Raw genomic sequence first — 17761 nt, 5'->3', positions numbered from 1 at the left:
TATGATTTATATTGCTGATTGTGTGAATTAAGTTTCTGCAATAACTTGAAATAAAACACGTGGATAGTTGAAAATGTAAAATTAATTTTTAATCGGATCTAGGTGCTGTGTTGTCAACTTGGCCTAGCATAGCCAGGTGGTTAAGGTACTCGACTCGTAATCCGAGGGTCGCGGTGGGTGGTGGTAACTAGCTGCCTTTCCTCTCGTCTTACACTGCTAAATTAGGCACGGCTAGCGCAGATAGCCCTCGTGTAGCTTTGCGCAAAATTCAAAATAAACAAACAAACTGTTGTCAGTACCTTATGCATTTTCTAAATAGTAGCAGAAATCGCCACACCAGCGTAAGCATTCAACGAAATTACACTTTTAAACAAACTCGCGCTTTCCTTAAGTTCGCTTATGCTAGCTTGCCTATTTTATTGCTGTAAAATGCCAGTTTTATTACTTTCATAAATCAGTATTTTGAAATTTCTTATTCCATACAAATTTATATTCTTACAAGTTAATATTTTCTTATAAATGTTTTTGGTAGCAAAGAAAACAACAAAAGCTTAATTTTGTTTTCACTTTCAGAATAAGATTTGTTGATCTTTTCTACGAAGTTCTAATGATAGGACAGTAATAACTATTTGGATTTACAACGCTAAAATCAAGGGTTCGATTTCTCTCAGTGAACAGAGCAGATAGTATAATGTGGCTTTGCTGTAACAAAACACACACTTTTCTACGAGAAATTATTAATGTAAAAGGTGTTTCACCCTGATATAGAGGATCAAAATAAAAAAATCTTAAGTTAGTAATTTGATCAATACGTGTTAAAGTATAGTTTAATTAATATTAAAATTGTGAGTGTACCTATTTTAAATTTTGCTTTAAAAAATGCATTTCTTATTTATAGGATTGATACAGTTATATTTATGTTTTTGAAAACTGATTCTACAGGTACAAGTACATCAACGTTATCTGGTTCTGCTGTCATTGGCTGGCTATGAGCAACTCTTGTTATAATCCCTTCGTGTACGCTATTTACAATGTAAGTCCATGTAACTGTATAATGTTTCCAATATGGCACTAGTGATTAGAAAATTCAAGTAATGTTCCTAAAAAATGACGAAGTGATGTAAAGTTTAGCCCTAACCCTAACCGACAGTGGCTTTATAGATTCATTTCTAAATGTAAGGTTGTTGATAAAATCCTTTCTTTTTTCTTGTTTGTGAGCCAATCAATCAAAATTGTATGTCTATGGAAATGCCAATCTAAACACGTGAACATTAGTATATGCGTTTCAAACACACACTCTACTGTATGTATATATACACAAATATACCTCTGGAAATGAGAAAAAAAGATGCTCTTTAACAACTTTACCTTAAAGTTACTCAAAAACCTACTGTTTTGAACATGTTTATACTGAGTTAACAAAACGACTTTATCCAGTCTCAACATAAAAGCAAACCGTTTCACACACACACAAAACAATCACGAAAAGTGTATCTTAATAAAAGTTAATTATTCTGACGCATAGAAGTCACACAGACACAAATATTTTTGCTGTTACCAACAGAAAATAAATGTGTAAATGTTCCCAGCAGGAACTGATCACCTTATTTAAGATTGATATTATTAAATATGTGATATATGTTCGTCATGATTACATATAAGTGCAAGTCTAGAGATATCAGCTTAAAAGCGTTAATCGGTAAAAATCCATAATTTTGTTGACTTTCAATTTAAATGTGGGTAGAGTTCATGGATTGCGTCATGTTGGCCATCATAACCCGAAAATTAAAGTTCTTAACCTTCTTCACTTTATATATTACATTTCAAGTAAGTTTAATATCAAATTGGTTACACGTAGTAACACATACAAGTAAACTGTAATGACGTTATTTGTGTGTGTGAGAAAATAACGTGGCGGTTTTGTGAGATAAATAAGCATGTGAAAAATATTTGAAACGACAGAACTTACCGGGATATTCTTATTCGTTTTCGTGTCCTTTTTTTACAATGTTATTCTCCTAGCGTGACTTTAAGATTTTAATGATTATTTCAAGAAAACAGCTTATCAACAGTTTATATTTAATTAAAATAACAAAGTTACTAGTTTATTTTCTTTTTGTTGATAAACACATGTAGTAAAATATTTATTACTTGTTATCTGAACGTTACTAATGCGTTTAATTACTACAGGAAAGATTCAGCACAGAATTCAGAAGTCGTTTCACATGTTGTAAGGGGTCGTTTCGAAGACAAGAAAAACATCAGAATGAATTTGATTATTCCTTGTCATCTAGATATGGGTGACATTTAAAAGACACTTTTTTATAGCAAGACGAAAATGTTAACTGCTATAGTCTTTTTATAGTCAGATGAAAACAATCCACCGAAGAACCTCACTTGTTTCAGCGAAAACTTCCTCAAAAATGATCTTGATAGCAGGTAACAAAGAAAAATATCACGTACAATTTACCTCTTTCTGCTCTTCAAATTGTAACATATCATTTGCTTATGGGACATACTGAAGAACTGCGAAGTTACACGAAGGAAACCCTGCATTTGCTATAATTGTTTAAAGAATACTGAGGCAGTTTTTCACATATACACATTGGATGTATAGCAGAAAGTCAGATGAAGCTCATCAGAGAAAACATTTTTTTCACAACCAACAGAATTACGAAAAACATCTGAAATGGTGTCTGAAGGAAGATGGTTGTGTAAGACATTTAATGTAGAAGGTAGCTTTCGGTGTTGGCTGCGAAAACTAAACATATAAATTTAACATACGTCAGTGGTATCATTGTTATTTATGAAATGTATGAATTTGTAATAACTTTATGTGTGTGTGTTTATAGTGGGATAATAGAAATAACTGCACTTACTATCCAAGTTTCGTATTTATTAGCCACTTAGCAATTTGATCTTCATTCATTTCCTTTAATATCGTAAATGAGTTACACTCACATTTTTGTTATATCAGAAATTGGTTCATCATTTGAAACTAGTAAAACAAGCAAACTGAAACACTTAAATAAAAGATGCGATAGCAATCATTATTATATTACGTATATTGGATTTTATTCGTTCTGTATAGTATCTAAAGATGTATAAAGCCATATAAATCATGCAACATAGAGGAAATAACCCCTAGAATAACAATTTCACCTCTTGCCATAGGTTAATATCTCGCTTTCTCCCCTATCTAAAACTTCAAAAAGGATTAATAGAACTATCTAACGATAACTAACTGATAGCACTAATGAAACGCTTACGTTGTCTTTCAAACTTTGTTCCAGTCAACAGTTTACGTTGCAGTTAGGGTGAACCAGCAAACAGTTTTGTAATAAGCAAATATAATCCTTTTCACTCTTACGCGGAAGGTAAAAGCGAAGAGGTTGATTAAATGAGGAAAGAAAAGAACCTCTTTCATTATATACAATCTAGATGAAGCTGTGTATATTAACTAAAGAGAAACATTAGTGTTAAGGCTTATCTTGTTTTATAACTCAAACAGAAGTAATATCAATCGAAATTCAATATCAGTTTCAAAATGTTGCAGCATTTATGAAAACTGACCATGTTTTTCCGTTGCTAGCAATTGTGTGATTTATATAACGTACTGCACAGGAGAACATACGTCAGTACTAACGGATGAAACAGCAACTGTGATTTTTTTCTGTATTTAGGCAAAGACGGTAGTTATAATTTAAATGTTAGCGGTATCAGTTTAGCTGTTATTACAACAAGCTGTTTTGCATTAACTCATCCATTCATTATACGTGAATAATATTTCTTTGTTCGTTACCCATTGTAAGCCAATTTTTCAAGTATTAGATTGTTTTGTAGAAAAAAAATTAAAAACCTGCAAAATAATCATTTTACGAATAATGAAATATATTATTGAAATGCTCAAAGTTAAAAGCAATTTGTGTTTAGTCGTGGTATTACACCTAACAGCTAACACCCATTTTGTACTTGGAATTATCGACATAATATAAATCATGTAACAAATAGAATGTATAAAAGTAACCTAACATCACTTTGAAATAGGTATGTTCAGTGATCGTCTATACAAATGTTTTAGTTAATTACTTTCTGTTTAAGGTTTTAAAAAAGATTATTAAATTCTGACAAACTGTTAAACCTTCTTTTATCAAAATACTTGCTTATTAATGAAATTAGTAGAAGTTTTTAATGCTGTATAGAAGCCCAGTTTAATATATGTGTATATTGCTAAAATACAAAGAAAGCTTAAACACATCATCATTAATTTAGCCAATAAAAATAAATATTGTTGAAGTTCTGGGTTTTTGTTGTTCATTTCGAAGAACTACATTATATTTACCATGATTTCAATCAGTATTTTTACCAAGATATCCACTTAGGAAAGAAAAACGAAATACTCGAATCAAAATTTGTTAAATTAAAAACTTGTTTTTGGTTATTAATTTCACATTAACCGATCATTCATTATATTTGATTAAGATTACTTTGTTTGTTTTCCGTGTTTCACAAATTGAAATAGCCTGTAACTGAGTTAAATTTTAATTTTAATTTAGAACTTAATTAAATGTCGAGATTTATCAAAGTTGTGATATTTGCTAACAAGACTGATATATATATTTCTTTCTTAACTCAAATATATTTCAATATACAAAGGGTACTACAGTTTATAATAACCGTTATTACACACAGTTGTAACAAACAATTTATCTTCAAAAGTTTTAAAAAGAAGTAATTTTGATTCTTCTATCTGATTCAGAACGTCCTTAATATCCATCGTAGATGAAAGGTTAGCGAATTAATTTTGAGTTTATATCAGAACAATTCATCTAACGGGGATCTAGCTAGCTGTTCGCTAATCACACGTGAGTTTTTCACCGCTGGAGTTATATAATGCTCTTTTAAAAAATACTGACGGCTCATGTTAATCCGCTTAAGTTTTATTTGCTTTTGTTTTGTTTTGAATCTCACATAACCCTACACGATAGCTATCTGCGCTAGTCGTCCCTAATTTTGCAGTGTAAAACGAGAGGGGAGGCAGCTAGTCATCATCACCTACCGCCAACTCTTGGGCTACTCTTTTACCAACGAATAGTGGGATTGACCTTCACATTATAATGCCCCTAAAGCTGAAATGGCAGGCATGTTTGGTGTGACAGGGATTCGAACCCATTTCTAAATACTTGTTTAATTGGAGCATCGATTTTAAAATAAATATGTAACAGTAAATCCATCACACCGTGTAAGTCAATTTTTAAGTATCAGATTGTTTTGTCAATAACAAATACAAAAATAATGAATTTATAACTAATAAATTGTATTACTGAAATGCTCAAAGTTAAAAGCAATTTGTGTTTAGCCCTTCCCGTCGTGGCATTGAAGTTAACAACTAATACGTATTTTATACTTGGAATTATTGACACAATACAAAACATATACCAGATAACACGGTTGCTATATACATCTGCATTATTAGACATACTTATATTATACTTTGTTTGAACTTGGAGAAACTCAGCGAAGAGATACACGACAAGGATGTATCCCCAAGTGGCACAGAGGATTGTTTTTGTTTCTTTGTTTAGAATTTCGCGCAAAGCTACACGAGGGCTATCTGCGCTAGCCATCCCTAATTTAGTAGTATAAGAGTAAAGGGAAGACACCTAGTCATCACCACCCACCGCCAACTCTTAGGCTACTCTTTTATCAACGAATAATGGAATTGATCCTCATATTATAACGCCCCTACGGCTGAAATAGAGAGCATGTTTGATGCGACGGGAATTCGAACCGCGACCCTCGGATTACGAGTCGCATGCTTTAACCCACCTGACCATGGCAATCCTGGCACAGAGAAACGTCTGCTTACTTATACCGCAAGAAACGAGGTTTCGACACCTATGGTGAACAGTGCACAGATAGTTCTTTGTGTAGCCCTGTGCTTAATTACAAACTACAACTGACAAGGAAATCGTCGTATCATTAATATATTTAATGTGCTAATAGAATTATAATTACGAGAGTAATTTTGGGTTGTAAAAGTTAAAAATGTGTGTTATCTTATTTTGAGTTCTATACTTTACGTATCAACCATGTTTCAATAGTATTTTACTATTATACTGATATCATAGTTTATCTAAGTAGCTAAAAATTACAAATGTTACGCCAAATCTCAGGATTCCGTCATTGATGAAAAAACAACTATTTTGCGATTTAAGCATATCAGTATTATCAAAGGCCGAAATTAAATGTAATTTCGATGCTTTTGCGAATTTTGCTTGTAGCTATTGAAGCTCATAAACTGCAATTCGTTTCAGTCGTTTTACATGAAAACGTAAGCAGTTTTTTTTTCCAAGTTCATCCTTCGTTACTAATGTGGTATTTTATGTTTCTATGTTTGAGCAAACTTTATTTCAAATTTTGACAATTTTGATAAGTTCAACTCACGAAATGCTGCTAATATACGATCAATAACCAATTCCTGAGATTGGGCGTAACATATATATACATATGTATACATAATAAATGCATATTTAGAAATATGTCACTCGATATAATAAGAGGTTGGTCATTTTATTAAGTATTCTGAATGTAATTGGTTTCCAGTACATCTAAGTTTCTGAACGTTATCAGTTAACTGTACTTTAACAAGCAGGTTCTGATTCAGAACGCTAAGGCACTTTGCAGTATCTACATCTGGGATTTTAATCTTTCTTATTTGAAATCTACTGCAATGTGCATTATATTTATTATGAAATTCAGAGGAATACGTTGATGTATAATCAGATAACATTCAAAGTAGAGCTGAGTGTATTTTTCTGTGGGAGGTGGGTTTTTTCTACCCTAATTCATACAGTTGCCAAGACAATGCTGCCATACATTATCTATGAAACATTATTATTCTGGAATTTGTTTGTGAAACCTCTGAATAATTGCTGAGATAACCAGCCAGGATCCCTGAGCATTTGTTTTTGTCGATATGGAAACGAAGTCGAATTCAAAGTTGACCTGCACATGTAAAGTAACACAATGTAGGAGGTGTTACGGGTGTAGCAAGACTGGTTGTGATCACGATGGCACACTAGTAACTTAAAATGTTTTCAGTAGGAGAGTTCAGAGAGAATCAGATGCTATCAAGTGCCTCAAAATAAGTATATTTTTATACAGGAACTACAAACTTACGGATGTCTTGCTTTCAAATGTGGAAATTAGTGAAGACGATCTGGCGTTGTTCGAACCTCGATGTGCAAAGGAAAACAATTCAAGATGAGATAAGGAAAGAAAAGTAGGGGGTTTTAGTTTCTCTTTTGTTTTACTACATAGAATGTAAGAATATCACAAGGATAAGATGAGTACTAAAATAAAGAAGAAATGTAATGATCAAAGCGTGCGAGAGGTCCATTCTGGTAGAACAGAAACACCTTAATGACTACTCGGATCAAATATATATATAAATATATATATATATATCTCACCCTTAGGCTTCCGGATATACTATGATACTCCATCTACTACCAAAATAGTCATATATTCTACAGTTAAGTCAGATATTAACTATCAAAACAATAATATATCCTGCGGTTGAGTTAGACATTGCTTCTTATAAAAGTTATAAGACCAGTTTTCGGTGTTTACATTATCACACTGTAGTCATCTGGTAAAACAGCATGTTTTATAGTTTACATTAGTTCATTAGAAAAAACGTAAAATACGAACTTGTTTAACTTTCAAGACACAGATATATTACATATGCGGTTCAGTGATTAAACATTACGTTGCTTTTCAGACAAAAAACACGTAAGTTATAAATAACTGCAGTAAATAGCAATAAATATTCAACAATAACAGTTCATTTGAATAGACATTATTTCTATGTTATCAATTAAACTGTACTTTTTATTAGCACGGATAACATAGATGAAGCTTTCCATTTACTAATTACAGTTTAAATGCTCGTAGTATTCTTCTGGTGTTCGAGCTCTATACTGACAATTATACATATAATACACACATATATATAAGTGAAACACATTTAAACATACGAGAGGTACTCAGGTTGGGCTTTTACTCACAGCTCCAGCTGGTCATTACTTTTGCTTAGACGCCTACGTGGAACCAACAAAATCAAACGAACACCAAGAGATGTCGAAAGATGTGTATTGGCTGAATTAAGCAAATCAAGTAGGCTATTGGGTCTGTAGGGTACTGCATGTTTCAGCCTTCATTTCATGAGTTTGGCGTATGAGGACGGCATTTTGAATAGGACATTTGAACTACAGCAATCGACTTAAAACACTTAGATTTTTAATTTGATATTGGAAGTGAAAACTAAGTTTTGAAGTGCAAATATATTTAAGAGTTTTTCAGAAGGCACGAGGAATACAAGTTAGGAGTAACAAAACTTAATGGAACAGGTAAATTATGTAGCTAGAACATTGGTAGTTAACAAAACTTAATGGAGCAGGTAAATTATAAAGCTAGAACATTGGTAGATAACAAAACTTAATGGAACAGGTAAATTATGTAGCTAGAACATTGGAGCACGTAAATTATAAAGTTAATAACAAAACTTGGAACAGGTAAATTATGTAGAGAACATTGGTAGTTAACAAAACTTAATGGAGCAGGTAAATTATAAAGCTAGAACATTGGTAGATAACAAAACTTGATGGAACAGGTAAATTATATAGCTATAACATTGGTAGTTAATAAAACTTAATGGAACAGGTAAATTATAAAGCTAGAACATTGGTCGTTAACAAAACTTAATGGAATAGCTAAATTATGAAACTAGAACATTAATAGTTAACAAAACTTAATGGAACAGGTAAATTATGTAGCTATAACATTGGTAGTTAACAAAACTTAATGGAGCAGGTAAATTATAAAGCTAGAACATTGGTAGATAACAAAACTTGATGGAACAGGTAAATTATATAGCTATAACATTGGTAGTTAATAAAACTTAATGGAACAGGTAAATTATAAAGCTAAAACATTGGTCGTTAACAAAACTTAATGGAACCGCTAAATTATGAAACTAGAACATTAATAGTTAACAAAACTTAATGGAACCGCTAAATTATGAAACTAGAACATTAATAGTTAACAAAACTTAATGGAACAGGTAAATTATGTAGCTATAACATTGGTAGTTAACAAAACTTAATGGAACAGGTAAATTATAAAACTATAACATTGGTAGTTAACAAAACTTAATGGAACAGGTAAATTATGAAATTAGAACATTGGTAGTTAACAAAATTTAATGAAACAGGTAAATTATAAAGCTAGAACATTGGTTGTTAACAAAACTTAATGAAACAACTAAATTATGAATTAGAACATTGGTAGTTAACAAAACTTAATGGAACAGATAAGTTATGTAGCTATAACATTGGTAGTTAATAAAACTTAATGGAACAGATAAATTATGAAACTAGAACATTGGTAGTTTCAAATCCTGATGATCTTATTTTTTATTTCCAGAGAAACCACATTGGAATATACATATAAACAGGTATCAAATTGTTATGATATAAGTATATATATAATGCAATGTATTAAATTTTCTGCATTCGTTTGTATATAGATTTAAACGTTAATCAACAAACGTAACTTATACAACACAAATAATAATGGACAAAATGCACACATCTCCCCATAGGCTCTATATACCTTTTTAATACAACAGATAACAATAGAAACCTATATAGAACGGACTATCAAATACAAGATATTAATTTGAAAGTAAACGACTCGTTACCTAGTTTCTAAATATCTGCTCTGATACTGTTCTAATCTCTTTAACTTTCATAACACTGTGTTCAGTTTTCTGATACTTACTAGGTTTCTATTAACTATATTTCTTATTATCGGATTTACTTTGGTAATTTTTCCCTCCTTGCAACAAAAGTTTCGCTATAAATGTATAAAAATCATTTATTACTTAAACAATGACTGTGTTTTAGATCAGCAGGACTGAAAACATTGTTTTGACATTAATACATAAAAGAGATAAATGATAAATTTAATATAATTTGCATCACATTAATAAACATTTAGAGTACACAGTGTTTGTTTTTATTAAAATATGCTGATAATTCATAACAAAATCAGGAATTCGTGTATGATTCATTGTTTTACACTTGTTTATCTAGCACAAAAATCCTTCAATAAATATTTTCATTTTTTAGTATGCAAATGAAGCTTTAAATATTTTACATAAAAATAAGATGCTACACAATTCGAAAGTTTATTCACTTAGCTTTGTTATACAATAAATATTGAAACAAATTAGTTCTGTAGCTATTACCCATCCATTTTACCAGTTTTTGTTTAGTTATTACAGATGAAAATTGATTATAAACCGTGGACACTTTGAAGCTTGGGTCGAAGCAATGAATAATTCTGTCTTTCTTAACTCCTTTTCCTCATGACAAATTGGCCCCCTGGTGGTTAAGCCATAAGCCTGAGGACTTATAACGTTTTAACTCTGATGTTGACATTCGTAATGTGTAGAGTATCGTTAGCGAATTTTGTAGCTTTGTGCGTGAGAGCAAACAAATAAAACCAGGAACAATTCTAAGGACGATACTATTGTTTCAGACAGACACCGATATACTGTTAAATAATATACTGTTAAATGCTGCATCAGAATTCTTGGATTGTAATAATGCAAAAAAGTACAGGGAAAGAAATAATGAAAAATTGTATATAATAATGAAATTATTAGACTAAAATATTAAAGTACTAAATACTGCACATTGGTGACTACAGGTTTAGTCTATCTTAAATATGTCAGTTTTTTTTCTTTTATTAAAAGATCAGACACTTTCGATACATTCTTAGAATCTTTTAAAAGGAAAATAAACTTATCTTGCAATCTTTCATTTGGCAGCTTAAAAAATTAATTTATTTTTGGAACTTAAGTTTATGAAATGATGGATCTTCGTATCCAAACAATACTGTACTAAGAAACCGACATATTAAACACTATTCATAAGCAGCATTTGAAGTATTTGAGTAAAATAGTTATTTACGGCTTCAAAATTTCCTGATGTTTAACTAATATAGTACGATGTACTGAAAGGAAAATCAAAGTTATTTACAAGAATGATTATAATGGAACTATTTTTACACCTTGATAAAACATTTACTAATTCAAGGATAGATCTATTCGAATAACTGTAAAAATAATGTATTAACCTTTACCCAAAATTTTAAAATTCATTACAAAAATTAGCTCAGAGAATGTTGCTATCTTATCAGTATCGGTCTTAGAATATTATTTTAATTTTAAAAGATGCAAATTACATAAAACAACAAAGGTAATTTAAAAAAGGAAATATGAATTTTAAGAACCATTGGCACGAAAAGGATTCTACTGAATTTGATGTCATTATTTACTTTTATAGAAGAACCATTATCACGATAAAGATTCTATTGAGTTTGATATAATTATTTACTTTTATAGAACAGTTATAAATCAAAATATTTTAAAGACATTTTCTAAGCTTATTCATTAATGATCCTTTTAGAGATTATGTGATTCTAATTATTTACTTCTATAAAATATCTCTAAGCACAAAACATGATTCTGTAATGACCTTTCCAAGATTATTCATTAATGGTCCTTGTAAAGGTTACTTTTACAATTCCTCCTTTCCGTTGTTTGGTCAATGATAGCTATTTTCATGTCAGTTGTCATTCATGGATTACCCTGTTTAGTTTAGTGTTGTTACGAGTGATTGCATACATTCCTTAATATAAGAAAAACACTGGATTTCAATAAAGTTTGAGCTCGTAAGACATATACTGTAAACTGTTTCATTTTAAGCATCACTTTCTTTGTAATAATAATAATAACAAATTCTGCTTCTGGAAGAAGGAAGCCACTTTGAGAGCCATTCTTTTTGTTTTAAACTTTGTATAAAATTAGAATTACAATCATGTTGATGGCTTTATTTTTACAAAATCTGTGTTTTTATCTTTCTCTTGTTACAAAATAGCTAAATAAATTACATTTTCTATCGTCTCACAATATCATTTTAGCTTTACTCTTTATACCAAACTTAATTTTATCTTTTTAACACGCCACTATATACACTTTACTTTACATTAAAACTCTATATTTGATAAAACTAGATTATAAAAAATTCGCACAATATAAATGTTGTGTTATCTAGTTTTTATTAGTATTTTACTTAAAGCCCTAGCTAACTTGATATTTAGTCATGAAACGAAATTACATCTAAAAATTATGTGATGTAATTTGTAAGTTTAAGCTTCAACTGTTTATTTTGGTCTATTTATAATATGAAAATATTTTTTTAAATTACATTAAATAACATTGGTTATTTTATTTATACAATTTTAAGTTCATCTAATTGTACTCGTTATTACAATTATATTCAGAATACAGTCTGCGATAATTTTATATTAAAATCACTGCGAAAACTGTTCTTTACCACAGCTGTATTCTTAGCTTTAAATAATTGTCTCTTTTTCGTTAATGTCCACACGCGTTGGTTTAATTACTTTAAAGGACAATTGATAAAACAATTATTCTTCTCCATTCTGTCATTATAATACAATCTGGGATAATTTCACTTTTAAAACCTTCTCTTTAAGTTCTCTATTGCCGAGCTCACACTTAGTTGAAATCTAACTACTGAATTACATTTTTGACGCGTATTTGTACCCCAACAGAGATGTAGAACGTTTCACACACTACTAGATATAGCGTAATAGTACTAAAACCAACGACAATAAAAACTCAGAAAGTACCAGTAACATGAAGCAATAATATGAAAATCGCCTATTTATACCTATTGAACTACTCAAAGTATTATTCGCAAACAGCTACTTAAACAATTTTGCGATAAATTATCGCTCCTGTAAATAAGTAAATTAACGCTATATGAGCTAAATCATAGCACTCATCTTAAACTCAAACATTTGTGTCTATCATACAGTAATGGACTGAGGAAGATCTGTGGGTCGCTCATTCACATCCCTTTACCGCAGTGTATACATATATAATATCCTGCTGCGGACTTTGGAGAGTCATGGGTGCAAATAAGAGTAGCCCAACAGATGGCGGTAGGGTTGCTGACTAAATATCTTCCAAACAATCTATCACCAGATAACCCTTTATGTGCCGGTGAGCGAAATTCCTGAAATAAACAAATCATAACGAATTTATAGTACACAACTAAAAGTGAACCTTCAGGAACAGCTGGCACGGATAAATCTTAAGTGACTTTGCCCGAATATCCGAAAATAAAACAATTAATTCATTGCATAAGTAATCATAATTTAATAATTTTAAATATTTAATTAGCATTTTATTTTCAGTATTCCATAATAAACAGCCATAAATATCATCTAGACTATCAGCAAGTATGTTCCAAATCACCACTTCTTTATATAATGCTACTTACGCAATTACAACTTCATATAAAGTCATGATTTATGTTTATTTGTATTTTTGTTAAGTACACAGTTGTACAATTTTTATTGTATCCTCTGAGAATATTGAAACTCCATTTATTGTGTTATAATCTCTCAGACTTTCCGCTTGTTCACTCCAAGTCGACTGCCAACTGGCGCAGAGCCGAACCTTGAATACAGGACCATAGTCATTGTGTGGAACAGGCACAGCAGTGATAGCGCCAGGGTAGACAGACTTAGCTACGGTGTCAGCGAGTTCGTACCTACGAATACCAACGTAGCCTGGTATCCAGAAGAATTAGATATAAGAAATGTTAAAGAGAAATGGACCAGTCGATTTTGAATATCTACGAGAACAGGGTGAAAACTAACGTGAAGTGATTCTAGGGCTAGTAGAGAGCTAAGCGAATCGGTATAAATAGTCCAATTCGAGTACTGCTTAGCTTCTTTGTTATCCAAAGCAAACGAAATGACTTACAATTCGGCGGTGAACACAGAAACTGCAGAGAGAATTCTGTGCGCAACCACCGAACCACAACAAAGCATAGCAGAGGTCACAGAGTCACCTGATTTCAAATCATCCATATAAATTGGAATAGAAAGATGGTTTGAAAGATGTTTGTCAAATAGAAGATAGTACTTACAAAATAGTATCTACCTTTTTCAGGCAACTCAAAGAAAGGTTACACTTGGCAATGGTAATACGCCATGGTGAGATGATGGACTGACCAGTGGATATAGCAATGCTATCCAAGAACAGACCTAATTTATCCAACTGTGCCTGAATATGAAGGCCAAAAATGAAAATGGGAGTCCATCTGTTCTGAAAAAGCATGGCCATCTCAGGAAGGAAAACACAATCCCAGATAGGATGCTATGGTAAGGATCGAATTTTTGTAGCATACAGTAATGAAGTTGTAAACAACGGAGATGTAGAGGAGGTTCATGAGACTCTGTGTACAAACTCTGAACTGGGGAAGTGGAGAAAGCCCCCGTGCAAAGCTAAAGCCCCTGACGATGAACGAGGTTTGGTAGAGCCATAGACCAAAGATCCATAGTCCAGTTTTGATCAAATGAGAGCACGATAGATCTTTACCATAGAACATCGATCTGCTTCCCAAAAGGTGGAAAAGAGGATATGGAGGATGTTCAGTGCCATTGTACACTTGACTCGTAGCTGCATAATGTGTGGTATAAAGGTCAGCTTACGGTCAAAGATAAGCCACATGAACTTTGCCTCAGGGACACATGGAAGCACAGCTTTACGATATTGAAGTTCAGAATCGGGTTGAATACCCCGTTAACAGCAAAAGTGCATGTAAATGGTTTTAGAGAGAAGAATATTTTGCTCTGGTCCACTTCAGTAAACGATTGGCAGCAGTCTGTAGCTGCCGCTCAATAAACCTCATATTTGATGACCGACACGAGATGTGGAAGTCATCAAGATAGAGTTCGTTTGCGACAGTAAGAGGAAGTTGTCCAGTGATGGCATTAATTTTTACACTGAAAAGTGAGACACACAAGAGACAGCCCTGTAGGAAAAAACAGGAAGGTGTTGAACCCACGCCAACTTAGAATTACCTGCTAATTATTTTTTAAATAAAAATGGGCAAGTGGCTACGCAACTCATACGAATAAAGATCTCGCAAAATGATATTACTCTATAATTACACGTAGTATCATAAGTCAAAAATAGTGACACAAGATGTTGTCACTTCAGCAATGTTTCCCTGATTGGAGTTTTAAATCGAATCAGGCGGTCGATAGTGGAGCACTGTCGTCGGAATCCACATTGGGTGGACGAGAGGAGGTTGTTTGATTCGAGGAACCAAACAAGACGAGCATTAACCATCCTCTATAAGTCTATATGGTCTTAGAAAGACAGCTCTTCAAAGCAAATTGACGGTAGTTTGAAGGAATCTTGGTATCCTTCCCGGGCTTAGAGAAGGGTGGGACAATAGCGTGGCGCTAGGCATCATGAAAAACATTCTTCTGCCAGATCTGGTTAAAAACAACCAGAAGAATAGCAAGAGAAGCAGGAGAGAGACAGCTTAGCATCTCGTAGTATATATCATCAGGTCCGACTGATGCACTGCCAGACTGATGAAGAGTCAGCTTAAGTTTCACCAGTGTAAAAGGACATAATCACAGAGACGATCAGCCCAAGCCTTGATGGAGGATGAAGCAGAAGTACTAGATACTGGCTAAAGCTTTTACTGAGAGTATCAGTGATGCTCTGGGCATCAGCAACTTTCTGGCTATCAGAAAGTAAGATCGAAAGGAGGACAGAAGTACACTGCCAACTGACCTTGCGAATCTTGTCTCATATGACTTTGGAAATGTTGTTGTAAAAGAGATGCTGGTTATGAATTTAATCTTAGATTCCCTGTGGCTTTGTCATCTTACCTGCCGAGCATGTGCACGGGCTCGCTGAAAAACGATGCGGTACGAAAGTGTTGGATATTTACGAAAGGTATTACAGGCCCGTTTTTGAGCCTTCTGTGCGATGTGCAGGCAGGATTCCACCATAAACAAGGATACCGTGGAAAACGTGTCGAGGTTTTAGATATAGATTGAGCAGCTGCTTGGACAATACAGTCAGTTACTGTTGCCACACAGTCCTTTATTGGCTTACAGATGATGGCAGGATTAAGTTCCGAAACAGCAGTGAAAGAGGACCAGTTAGCTTGGCCCAGCTTCCACCGAGACACTCGGGTCGGGTAGCATCGATCATGGCCTGTCTCTTTCAAATTGATAGAAAAATTATCACTGCCCCGTGGTTACTGTCAACCCTCCATGTAAAGTGAGGAAATGCAAAGGAGAGCAGGCCGAGAGATCATTAGCAGTAAAACACTGATTATGAGCATGAAAATAAATATAAACACCAGTATTGAAGAGAGAAAGGTTGTGATCCGAGAGCATACACTTTAAAAAGCGATACCTTTTATCAATATCGGCGCCTCCCCAGAAGGATTATGTCCATTAACATCCTTTAGGATTAATAAAAAGGAGACAGCAACTGTTTAATGAGAGCATCAAGGTCTAATTGATCATAGGTGTTTCCAGGAAACAGGTAGAAAGAGTAAATAGTGATGGTATGACCCAAGAAAACACGAATAGCTACTACCTCCAAGGGTGTGTCGAGCGGCAAAGACAAGGCGTGCACATGCTAATCATCCAGCAATGCCACCCCTCCATGCTATTGACAATCACACAACCTGTCATTTCTGTACAAATAAAACTGCTGAAAGGTAATTGTATCAGCAGGTTTCAGAAGTGTTTCCTGTAAGAAAATACACACAGGATGATAAGAATCAATCAGTGCTTTGATGTCATCCAGATTACAACGTAAACCTCGACAATTCCACTGTATCAAAGTGGCCATTTTTATTTATATACAAGCGGATTGGGTGGAGAGCTCTTTTGTTTTGGACCACGTCTTTTTTCCTTATTCTTTTTATTAGAGGGGGATCTATTGATCTCCTTGGATCCTGCCCTGGATCGATTGGGTAGGTCTCTATCGTTGGAAGAATATTTCAGTGACAGAGGGCGTGAACGAGTGATCGTTCTGCATCTCAGGGGCAAAGAAGATGGATCCAGGAACCGCCAAGCCCCAGAGTCAAAGGAAGTGGATTTGGGGAGCCACTTAAAGAAGTGATGGGGACTGAAATAGGAGTAGCCGTTGACTCGTCTACTCTCTTAATCACTAAGGGCAAAAGACTTTTGAGGTGATTTGAAAATGAGTCTGTTGGAGGCATGGAGGGATTTGAGCAGTATATGTTTGAGATGGAGTGGGGTACATTAATTTCTGAACATTTAGATAAGATAAATTATTTACAGTCTTTAAACTTTGTACTTCTTTTTTCCTCCACCCACTTAGGACAAGAACTAAAGCACGAGAGATGTAGACCACTACAGTTAACACAGTGTGGTTCAAGTTCGCATTCGTAGGCATCATAGTTTTTGCCACCACAACAAGCACACGTTCAAGATCCATGACAAGAGGTCTCTGAATGTCCGAATCTCTGGCACTGAAAACATCAGAGAGGGTTTGGAATATATGACCTAACCTTACAATTTAACTATCCTGCTTTAATAGTGGCAGGTGGACATGACAATGTGAACGTCATAATTCCGTTTTTGCTAGTGGAGATTCGGCGCACCGCACAAATGCTTTGGCTGGAGAAACCATCGAGAATTTCCAATTTGGGAATGTTTTTTAAATCCCTCTTAACTATAAATCCTCTGAAATAATTCATAGTTGTATAGGGAGTAACCTCGATGGGTATATACTTGATGTTCCTCG

General features: G+C 33.4%; 1 pseudogene across 1 annotated transcript in view; it reads left to right on the top strand.

The window, feature by feature from the left end:
* The window catches only part of LOC143245583 (RYamide receptor-like), a 48254-nt pseudogene extending 31141 nt beyond the window's left edge, over positions 1–17113 (top strand). The window contains exons 3-5 of the transcript XR_013025643.1: positions 943–1033; positions 15837–15900; positions 16920–17113. The product of XR_013025643.1 is annotated as an RYamide receptor-like (transcript). The remainder of the gene's footprint in view (positions 1–942; positions 1034–15836; positions 15901–16919) is intronic.
* The last annotated feature ends 648 nt before the right edge of the window (positions 17114–17761 follow it).

This window comes from Tachypleus tridentatus, chromosome 2 (assembly GCF_004210375.1).
Source record: "Tachypleus tridentatus isolate NWPU-2018 chromosome 2, ASM421037v1, whole genome shotgun sequence".
Taxonomy (NCBI): Eukaryota; Metazoa; Arthropoda; class Merostomata; order Xiphosura; family Limulidae; genus Tachypleus; species Tachypleus tridentatus.
The sequence above is the reverse complement of the archived record's forward strand: the minus strand, read 5'-3'. Positions and strand labels throughout refer to the sequence as shown.